Here is a 12,054-nt window from a genome sequence, read left to right on the forward strand (position 1 = left end):
GCCGATAGGGCCGTCAGAAGCACCGGGGCCAGAGGCTGCAGGCGATGATTTATGATGCAGCTCATTCGTTTTTCTTGGCTTATTGCTTCTTTTGTTTTATTTACATTTTTTTTTCGCTTGCGTCCCATGTGTTGCCCAACGTTCACCTCCATCAAACGGCCGATTGAACGGTTGTGCGCAATGGAGTGTTTATAGAGTCCGGCGTGTTGGACACGGGGGGAGACCTTTTCTAGACCGCAAAGGAGACGGGGGAGAAAGAAGTACCAATTTACAAGCGCGAATCCCGGTGCCCGACCGAAGGGAGCATAAGCAATACAAACGCGTGGAGCGTCGTCGTCTCGTCGTCATCCGTCGCCTGCTGCACCAAAACAAAAAAAAAACGGAACCAGTTTTTGCGAGGGCTCACCGAGGAAGCGAGAGAGTATGCACGGCGCAGCTCTGAACGAGTGAGTGAGAGGGCAGTGCGCACTAAACATGTGCACACATGTGCGCACCGCGAGCCCTCGGGGGGAGATGAGGGAACGATTTTATGGTAGCCTGCGCTTTTCCGAGCGACCCGGGAATGTCGATGCCGCGGACATCGCGTGCGAGTGAACGAGCGAGAACTATGCCAAAGTATGTGCGAGTGTATGTGTGTCGGCAAGGACCGGAGGAGGATAAAACTGGTTCGACCAGTCGGTCTCTTCTGTTCTTTGCCGTTCCTGGAACGCGATGGGTCAGGTTTCGAATAATTCACACGAGGGTGCTGTGTAAGTGTGTTTGTATGCTGCAGGACTCCAACCCCACACAAACACACACACAAACATCGTCCTGAATACATCTGCTCCAAGTGGGAGCACGTAGGGTGGTGCGAGAAGAGAAAATTATTTTCCTTTCTACCGTCAGGTCGGCAATGGCGGCAATGGTGTCCTGGTTCTCCCCTCGGTGAGACGTTTTGGCAAGGTGCGGTGGTGAAGATGAGAGGTTGTTGTAATCTCCCGTTTCCAGGAAATGCCTAGCAAAAAAAACACCCACCCCAAAAGCAGTGACGGCAGTGGAGCTCTCGACTGAATCATAGTAGATCTAAGCAGGATAGCGCATAACGTTTGAATCTAGCGAATCGAAAAGAGAGAGAGATAGAGGGAGAGAGCGAGCAGCAATCACCCCGATGACGAATACATAAAGGGCATGAGATAAAAAAAACAATAATAACATTGACTCGCGGAGCGCACGAGCGGAGAACTGGTACCGCGAACGGAATATTTTGAATAGGGGAGACCGGGGTTACATTGAGCCATAAGGAAGCAGAGAAAATATTCAACCCATACGAGTGAGATGAAAGTATGAGTAAAATGAAAAGAAAATTGAAAATTATCAAACAGAAGTGTTCAAAACAACTTGACAAGAATGGTTAAAATAAAACAAATGATAAATACCTTTTAGTGAAAAACATCGAACCACGGGGCCTATCCATTTTGTGGGGAGTTTGTTTGTGGTGATAGTGCGATAAAGAAAAACGAAGGTGGTCTAGGTGGTGCTCAATCGGGCAGCAAGCTAAAGGTAACGCAAAAAAACGCAAACGCACAAGGATGGCCGCATGACGGGTAAGGACGCGTTTGGAACGCAAATTATGTAGGCAGGCAAACACAATGTTAAACAAATAAAACACACACACGCAGCTGTACAAAAACAAACCGTCACGCAAAAGGTAGTAATAATGATTGCAGGTACGTTTAGTGAAGAATGCACACGGGTTTTAGGAGGCACACGAAAAAAAAACCAACGACACACTCTTATGAGGCCAAACAGTTTGCCATAGGATCACGCTGTGTGCAGTGAAAGATAAGCAATGAAACTGATCGTTAGCGTAGCACACCTTTGGATGATTGACCTAGTGGACGGTTATTCCTCTTCGCTCTTGCTTCGCTTTACCGATCCTGGGTTCGCACATGGAGGGCTACTGTTGACAGTTGATCGGCGAGACACACCAATCGCTCCTGTTTCGAACGATCAATCTTCGAACGTTGACGTTAGCTAATTGAGTCGTCAGGGCGTTACACACCGTTACTATGGTATCCTTGTGTGGTTCCCGATGAAGAAAAGGGTACAGCAGTTTTCGCTCTATCCTCGTCACTAACACACACACAAACACGTGAAAAAGGCTAGATTGCAAGAGGGTCACGGATATCCTTTCGTGTTACGTTTGTTTTTTTATCACTTATCAATCAAAACTCTCTTCCGCTCTCTCTAATCAGATTCCAGAAGGAATGCGAGTGATGATGGCACAATCTCGCGATCCTCAACGGAGTCACTTTTTTTTCTCACACGAGCTGCTGCGCGGTGATTCACGCGATTTGCTCACGCTCGCGCGCTGATTTCTCGACACGCCACACAAAACAATGCAAACGAAACACACAAAATTTGAAGGGAGCTCGATGCTTGCTGTTGCTGCAGGACTGGGGTTCATCGATTGGGACCCATTGTATCCACCGTTGGCCAAGTGTTCTGCATCATCGGCCGCTGCAGTCCTAACACTGTCGTGAAAGGAAACCGCAGGAAACACAACTCGAGAGCACACAAAAACTAACGATACGAATCAACGAATTCCTCACAAGCGAACACACGATCCCAACGTACGGTACACGGATGGGCCCCCGGATGGTGGCCTCTCGGATGCGCACACACCAACGGCACAGCAGCACTTTCAAAAGAGGAAAAGATTTCGTGCGATCCGCAAGGAACGAAACAAACCGACTGAACGGTGCGCTGCTCGCCCGGTCCATCGCTTGGCCCGACGTTCGCCGAGAGAAAACGGTCCCACAACCCTCCCCGGTGGTTACCGCCTACCCTTATCTCAATCACCCTTCGCGCTCACCCTTGCAATATGCACCCCATGCTTCCATGACCCATACCATTCCCTGGCGGTGTGTATGTGTGCATTCAAACCGATGATGGAAAGGTGCAGTTTGTTCGCGAGAGAGAGCGTTCATGGTGTACTTTTTTCCCCTGCTTCTTGGTCGTTTGCTTATTCGCCCTTTTGGTACATAAAGGGTGGGAGTGCGCTTGTGTCTCGCTCTACCCTACGGAAATCGCCCCCCGCACTCCATTACCCCTGACTTCACAACCGGTATGTTCGACCTACTCATTCTCCCGTTCGTTACCGATATTTTTAAACTCATAAATCGGAAGGGTCGCTCTGGCATCTTTCTCCCTCTTTCCTGGTACTTTTCATCCCTTCTTTAACACACACAAACACGCTCTTCCATGAAACTCTCACCGATTGTTCCGCCGTACCAAAATATGCTTCTCCGAACATCATGCCAAATCTCCTTCCCTACGTACGTGTCTGCCCCTGTCTATACCTGCTCCCCCTGTTCCCTTTGTCACCCACAACAGCATGCTGTGGACCATAATCATTACCCTTGTCTCCCCCCGCCATGCGCGTCTCGCATTTAACTTCTACCAATCACCTCTACCGATGCTCACATATGTTCCGGAGAAAAGTCCGAGGCCGGTGGGGCACCATAAAAAAGCATAAAAAACATTCTCTCATCTACCCCGCCACCCCCAACATGGAACACACCCCTTGTGCAACCCCAGATGCGGTGTTGTAAACGTGTGGAATTCGATGTGTGCGCGCGCACCAGCGTTCGAACAGCGACGGCTACAACGACGACAACAGGCAAAGCACCCCTTACGTCCCACTCCGTCATCCCCCACTACCAACCCTTAGCGGCAACGGTCTCCTAGAGAGCGAAACAGAGAAGGAATGTGCCGGAACCGAACCAAACGTCCCACTCTGGCGATTATTGACGATCCAATAAAAAAAAAGACACATACACCGCACACACAACTCAATGATACAGCTTCGCGATCTAAAGCCAGCATAAGAGAAGCTAGAGAAGTACGACGGACTGGTAAAACAGCTCATAAAAACACACACACACACATTTAAGAAATTTATACAACCCCCCACCAATGATGCCAACGGTGCGCGGATTTGAAATCAACGCCTTGAAAAGCACCAAAATGGGACAGAGAATGAAACGTCGTGCAGTAGCATATGAACGCATGCGTTTCGTTCCGAGAAGAGCACAATGTGTATGTGTGTATGTTGGTACGTGTGCCGTGGGCCGCAATCGACCTCCTTCGAAAGCTAGCGAGAAATATCAATTTAAAAGAAAAAAAGCCACAACCACTACACAACAAAAAAGAACGACGAAACGAAACGAGATGGCGAAGAAGAAACTCGAAATGCCATGAAGGGTGGAAAGGAAACTCGATGGGGTTGAAATGGAAGGGAAGGGGATGAAATAGAAAAATGATGTGAAAAAATATATGCTCGGGAATTTACGACCGAAACACACGAAGGCGCACACACACACACGCCATCGCCTGCCAAACCGAGCAATGGCGGCTGCGCAGGAGGAGGCTGCAGAGTGTCGAACGGAAAAAAAGAAAAATGAGAAACGGTGTGCGTGAAAAAGAAAGCGAAGCGCAAGAAGAAGAGCGTGTGCAAGAGAGGAAAGAGAAGAGGAGAGGGAAAGCGCAAGGGAAGGGAGAGAACAAAGAGCGACCTCGGCTAAATTCCGCGGAAAAAGACCCACACGACGCCGACGAAAGAGAACTGCGCGCGGCGGCCATACTGCCGTCAAGAAACCGGTTTACCCGGGCGAGGCTTTGACGAGGGAGTGTGAGCGAAACGACAGTATGCGATGGTTCCAATTGCCTATCAAAGTGGAGGGAACGGGACAGCGTACGATTCGCTTGAACGCGACCCCCCCGGGGAAATAGAATGATTGTTATTCGTTTGTCCGTTTTAAGCATGTTTTTACCCTCCATCGTCGTTTCCTTAATGAAGCAACCTCGAACAGGGAAACAAGGAGGGTGCGTTGCAGAGAAGCGAGGTACAGAATGGCGAGAGGGAAGGAAGTAAAAAAAAGGAAAATAAAAAAGAAATTGTTTCACGCGTACTGTAGGTAGGGGAGAGACATTCCTTTTATGACCCTTTTTGAAGGATGTTTTTCGTTTTTTTCCTGCTAAACCTCAACGCCGCGTCTCGTTGCCACGTAGAGCAAACAGTAAGCTACCCGTGTATGTGTGGTTGAACGAATATTTTGTGAGAGTGTGCGTAAGCATCCCACAGTGAGATGAAAAGGGAACAGCACAAAAAAACGATCCCATTTCACGCACGCAAATCAAAGGAACCGTGGAAGAGAACCGTCGCGTCAATGCAATGAGATCATTGCGATCGTAAAAGTTTTCCTTCGTTCGTCTATTCTTTTTCATTCTACAACCATCCCACACGCTTAAAAGTATGTCACCGTTTGTTGGGCCAGATGGAAAATTCATTTCTTCTCGTGAAGTAGCAAGTGCTCGGTTAATTTTAACATTTATCAGTCAGTTTGAAAAGTTGATGAAAAACCTAGCTTTTGTAAACAACACACGTAGTTCTAGGGCAAAAAACAGGCGATATCGAAAGCCTTGGCGCACACATACGCGTGCGCTTCGAAATAAAACAGATGCACAGGCTCTCTTCTTTTCACATGAAAAGCGATACACTTCCGGTCTCTTTTACGCATATTACGACAAAGGAAGGATATCCTGGAATCGGGACTCACACCCAAACCAACATCAGCCGCAGGCAGTCGGCTTAAAAAAAAAGAAAAAAAAACATTGAAGTATTCGTTCGGAAATTCAAACTTACCGTTTCACTCGCAATCGGAACATGTGAAACTTTTCCCATAAAAAGTAAATCAATCTTATCTACAAGTTCATTCGAAGAATGGGAAAACTTTTGTAATTAATTTGCCAATAGACAACATCTTGATCACACAAAGAAACCAACCCAATCAAAGTTTACTTGAGAAAAAAAAATCGTCATTTGTAAGGATGCCCCATCATCAAAAGCAGGCACTAAAGAAGAAACCGATCGCGAGACAGAAAACCGTGAAATCATCGTACAAGTTGCCGTGCGTCCTCCGGTCCCTGCTCACGACCTGGCAGAGGGAGGACGATATTATCCCAGCAGGATCCCGCCGCCGTGTTTCGACGGCGGAGAAGTAAGCCATTATTATTATTAATGTCCATTTTCCAATTTCGCTTTAACGTCCGTTTTATCGAGGGTTCCTTGTTCACTTCCACCATTTATCATCTGATCCATTTTGGGCTCGCACCCTCGCGCATACGACCGGCAATCTTTCACCCTGCCATACCTTCCCTCTGGAACAGTGTGTTTTGTAATTTGTTTCCCTTTCAGGGTGTTTTCTACTATTTCATCCAATACAAAAATTGTTGATTCACTAACGTAATTTAAGAATAAAATCAAATACTAGAAAACTTACGTAATTTAAGAGTGAATTTAATATTTACTTGTAGCAAAAATTTAAATTAAGCAAACAAGAACACGGATGCTCCTTTTCCGCTACCTTCGTACGAACTCTTTTTAGATTGACACGAATTTTAGAATATTATGTTTTGTGAACAGATAGGTCCTGTTTAAAATTCCTTACGAATTCACGTGATTTTTAGTGTAAGACGTACACTAGTTTCAAGCATACTTCACCTCAGAAAACTATCCTATCACAAGTCTATGTTGGATATAACACGGCACGAACCGTAAAAATAGAAATAAAAAAAAGGCTGTGTGGGCGTTATAGCACGTGTACCCATACGTGGATAGTCGTGATCAATTTTCTAACCAACGTAACCACTTGTTTGGCGCAGTCCATCTTCCACAAGTCTTAAATATGTTACATTCATAATGACAATTCAGATAGGTATTTGCATGGTCGTAAACGTATCAAAAAAAATCTAATGGGAAAATTTAACATTGTGAAAATGAAATTAATTCCAAAATAAGTTATTACAAATATAAAATAAATTATTAGGAACAATTTTCATGCTGTATGACACTTATTCGGCATTTAAATACATGTGCTGAAAGCAAAGAAATATTCTAAAAAAAAAGCAAAGAACACGTTAACATGACTGTTTAAGTTTAGTTTACACTAAGTAGAAAACACCCTTATCCACCAGAGCACTTCGGGCATACACGCAAAGATCGAGAAGAGACAACACGAAGACCGAAATCAGCCCTGTGGTTGAAAAGGATCTCCACCCTTCTTTTCTGTCGTTCGTTCTGCCATTTTCCTCCGCTCTGTTCCGTCCCTTTGCTCTCCTGGCTCCCTTCTCGCATAACTTGCATTCCTTTCTAAGCGTCCTCTTCAGTGGGCAGAGAGCATGAGAAGAATGGTTTCGGCTTCGAAATAATAAAAAAGGGACTGGGGAATGACGACAACATAATTTATGCTTTTGGCTGTTCTTCCATTTCTGCTTCGTCCATTGGAACGAGCCGTTCATGGATATCACTTCCCCATTATCCCTCGTCGTGCTTTCGTTCGTGCACAGAGCAAAGCATTCTCGTCTGACCCTTGTCCTCCGGGGTTCCGCTGAAGGGAAGACTTGTTTTAGGAGACGACGTCCGTTTTTTATCGTGTTTCATAGCTCTCGGCTCCGTGCTTAAATTTTCCGAAAATTAATCTACTGATGCCTTTTTCATTGGCATGAACCAAAAAAGGGAGATGGAAAACAAGATTGGTAAGCTTCACTGTTGAACCGAATAGGCGAAGGAAGAACAGCAACATGTGGTGGACAAGGTGCCCTGTAGCTATGCTACGATCAATTGTACTTCTGCAAGCAGCATAGACAATGTCACCGCATGATCGAGGGACGTTAGAATTATTTGGTTTTCTCCCACTGAATAACACGACAATGCGACACTAGCTCTGGAAAGAAGGAGATGCCAGAAAGGATTCGCTTCGGGCAACATTTGTCAACCCTCAACAGTTGGTAGGTTTCCCTTCGGTTTTTCTCCCTTTCCTTTTCGAAAACATAAATGAAGAAGAGGATTGAGTCCTTGTTTGAACTGCAAGTCCTTGTTTGCTGGTCTAAATATACGGGGAAGAAATAGAAGGAGAGAGAATGGAAGGAAAAGTACCATCGTTGAGGAAGGGACGCGTAAATTCAATACATGCTTATGCTAAAGAAACAGTAACCAAAAGCTTGAACGGGTCTTGTAGGTAGTGGTGGTGGTGTTTATGCTGGCAAGAATGACAAGAGATTCTAACAAGCGTAATAATCCGCCATTTAGAATTTGTTACACACTCGGTCCATGGATCGAGTCCATGGTACAGAGAGAACTCTAAACGAAAAGTAAATAAGGAAACGAAACACGCTCCAAACCTTTGAACAGTTGGGAAGCCATTTTGTACAGATAAGAACATCAACGTACACGATATGTTTATAAATGGGAAATCATCAAACAATTATTGCCGAGCAGAAATAAATGCTCAAACAAGATCAATGTCTTGTTAGTTTAAAAACAAATGACACTTTAGTGTATCGTAATCGGTACATTAAAATAAATCAAATTTGAAACCGAACTTTTTTGTGCGATACTGAAAACCACATTCCTACAGTAATCAATATTTAAAGAAAGAATGACATATCTTGAATCTTCACAAACTAGGTATTATCTTTCATCACTCTTGACTCTAAGATTTAACAGATTAACAAAACACGCAGGATCGTCAACTTAGAATCATGCTCTAAAATACGAGTTGAACTATAAAAAGTGGTTATAGTCAAAAGTACCTTTCATAACATAAGAATAAGGTAGCAGTTGTTGGTTAATTAACCTTGTTTTTCAATACATTCAAAAGTATTGCAGCTGCTGTATTCTATTATTTTCTTCACAATTTTCCCCAATAAATATTTGGTTTAAGTAAAGAGAAGCAGCTACACTAGCTAGAGTTTTAGACGATCCTCTAAAGTACGTTATAACAATCTAATGAACAAAGACAGGACTCACTCACCTGATAAGCAAATGTTATTCAGCATAAAAACGTTCTGCTGGATGGATCTGAAAAGGACAAAGTAGACAAACAAGATCATTAGTTAACATTCCATGATTGTAATCTAAAAGGACGATCAAAATAAACAATGGACACATGGAAAATATACTCAGAAACAACAGTTAATCCGTTTATGCCTTACATTTTTAATCCTTTTCGGTACCTCAACACATTCGCAGCTTCTGCTGGTTAAACATACCAGCATTACAACGCAGTCGCTTTGGCATTAACATTACAAGCCATGCATAATAAGATTGAAGTTTCATGATTACTTAATAGACCTACTTTATACATAACGATCTACATTAAAATGTTACCCTGGAAATATAATCTTGCATAGAATTTATCTGTAAACAATATAACATTTTCGAGTTGAAGTAGAAAAGGTCATGAATTGTTTCTTTTTAAATGAATGATGGGATTTGTTCTCTAAAAATTAAGATAAAAACACAACGAATCCCGAGAATTTTCTTTGGACCCTGCACTATTTAAGAAAATGTCGCTAATTGTTGCCGTTGATCGACTGAAATTAACAAATTTAGCAATACAAAATGCCAGAAATATCATTTTTTCGAAAAACGAATCATTAAAAAAAAACAAGCAAAAGAATAAACCAAAGGAGTGAAAAAACAAAATAAATCAACAAAGCACTTCCAAAAACCATCGCCCATACGATCCCCTTTCAATGCGAAAAAATTCGTTTAGGAAACGCACGCTAACCGAATCACGCCACAAAGAAAAAAATTAAAATCTCGATCAACTTGCAGGAGGGCGACTTCCGTGTGTACAGCCAAGCAGAATCCCACGCCAAACCGCCACGAAAACCGGCATTTTCTTTGCTCTCATTCACGCTTCTACTCTGTTCACATAGCGCCATCTCTTTTTACAGCTAATGTACGCGATTCCTAGGATGTTCAAGCCGAGTGGGAGGGATTGACGCAGGATGCGACGCAAGAGAAACGGAATAAAAAAAAACAATGGCTAAACCAATACAGTTGCCAACAACGTAGAGCACGTACACATATACGAAATACGTCGTTCATCAGCTCCATCGAATCCGAAGAGAAACGCTGCCCTGCTCTGTTCCATACGACACGAGAGTGTGAAAGAGCAAACCATCGGTTGCTCCTTGGTCCTGATAGCCACCAGTTTAACCCTCCCACAGAACAATGAAACAATGCTAGCTGACAGAGTAGGGGAAAAAGCAGTAGGGTAGATCATATGCTCTTTGTACATATACCTTCACGTATCTCTAGGTGGAGGGGATATATATTGTAGAAATATTCACAAAAAAGAGAAAAAGAGTAGGGGAAATCATTTACTGCCCGTTTCCCCTTCATTTTGAAACACTGTGCAGCCCTACCCTTGGATTTGCTACCCTTTCTTGCCAACGGCCTCAAGCCGGATGTTTAAAGATAGTACTCTGTTCGATGCCTTACTGCCATTACTTGCCCACGTTGGTGTAGGCGAATAGAATTTTACCGCGGAGGGAGAAAATTAGCGAATGAAAAAAATGACAAGTCGCACTGTCAGTTAAAGGCTCTAATTACATGTAAAAGAACCGATATCCCAGGAAGATATGTGTAAATTGATACCAAGGAGTGCTAATGAAGTTTCGGTTCGTTTATTTCGAGTTTTTAGAATTTTCCTGGTAGGTCTTGGCACATCATTTCCAGAAAATTTGGTATTTCATTGCGATCAAAGGTATACAACCCAATTTTTATTGATTTCTACGCTGTAAAAAAGGTGGCATATAAATTTTCGCGGAACTACAGTACAAATATGAATCTACAATTTAAAACCATCAAAGAACAAAGAAACAAATGTTCTATTTTTTCCTGCTTTTATTCGAATCTTGTTTTTATCTAATTACTGATTTAAAAGTATATTCTGCATTGTCTTTCGCTTAGTTTAAAGTTAGCTTGAAAATAAATAACTGAACAGAATTAGCCGTATACGAATTTTGTGATAGATATAAATAAACGAGAAAAATTTGTTTACAAAAATATAACACTTAAACCCTTAAAAAGGTGACCAAATCGTAGTTTACAATAACTTTTTTTATAGCGAGATATCTGTAGCTTCTTTATGTATTCATGCGAATGAAAGAGTGAACGACACTCTATATCATAGCTGATGGATGACTTTCCACTGATTTGCTCTTTCGATTCCCTGGCCATTACGCTAGGCCATTCTGCAATGATAAGTTGTAAGCAGTAGATAAGGTGATATTTTTTCTAAACTGATTCTAAAACAAATTTTTAAACTTTTCAAATTGTGTAAATGCAGTTAGTTTACGCGTTTAAAGCGTTTTACACAAAAGCGTTGTACAAAAGCGTAATTAACACTCGAAAATCGGAATTGTTCTATTTTAAAACAAGCCAGTATGTTTGTTTTATCGTTAAGGTAAAGCTGCATGTACAGCGTGGAATGTTATTGGTGTTTCTTTTGCAATCAACATGTAGATTATTTCAATGATTGCTCCTATTATCATGTTCATATTCTCATCAACATACAAGCATGTTTTCAACCTTATTAGTTTGATTATTTCTTTTCAAAAATCTGTTCAATAGTTCTTATTCTTATACCGCAAAATTAGGCACATTTTCGTCAAATCCTACACCCGTCGGTAAATGTGTATTATCCACCTAGTGAGTCAGTTGTTAAACGTAGACTATGCCGCCAGATTCTGTTTAAACGAGCGCATTATCATCAGACGCAGTGGGTCAATCACATTGGAGGAAAAAAAATTAAAGTATCGACAAGGATTGGCACAAAAGAAGCGACGTCCCAGAATGATGGCGTGTCAATCTGGCCGCAGCCAGCCAGCAGCGACAGCCAAGACCGGAAAAAAGTTCCGTCGGCAGTGGCGCTGCCAAAGTACCAGGCGTCCATGACACGCAGCAGCATGCTACCGGTGTGCCAGAGTATGCGGCCGGCCCGGTGGAAGGAAAGACCGAGACCAAAAACGGTCGCTCCTTCTCTCCCTCCCTTGGAGAAAGAGATGCTAACCTACAAAATATGTGGTACAAAAAACCTCTCTCAACGTACACCATCTTTCTTATTTCCCAAGCGGGGAATAATGGCCCGCCAGGGACACATGTTGTGTAGAGCTATCGGTGCTGGATGGGGATAGGGCCGACAATGCTTCCAATCCTTC

Source organism: Anopheles coustani, chromosome 3 (assembly GCF_943734705.1).
Source record: "Anopheles coustani chromosome 3, idAnoCousDA_361_x.2, whole genome shotgun sequence".
Classification (NCBI taxonomy): Eukaryota; Metazoa; Arthropoda; class Insecta; order Diptera; family Culicidae; genus Anopheles; species Anopheles coustani.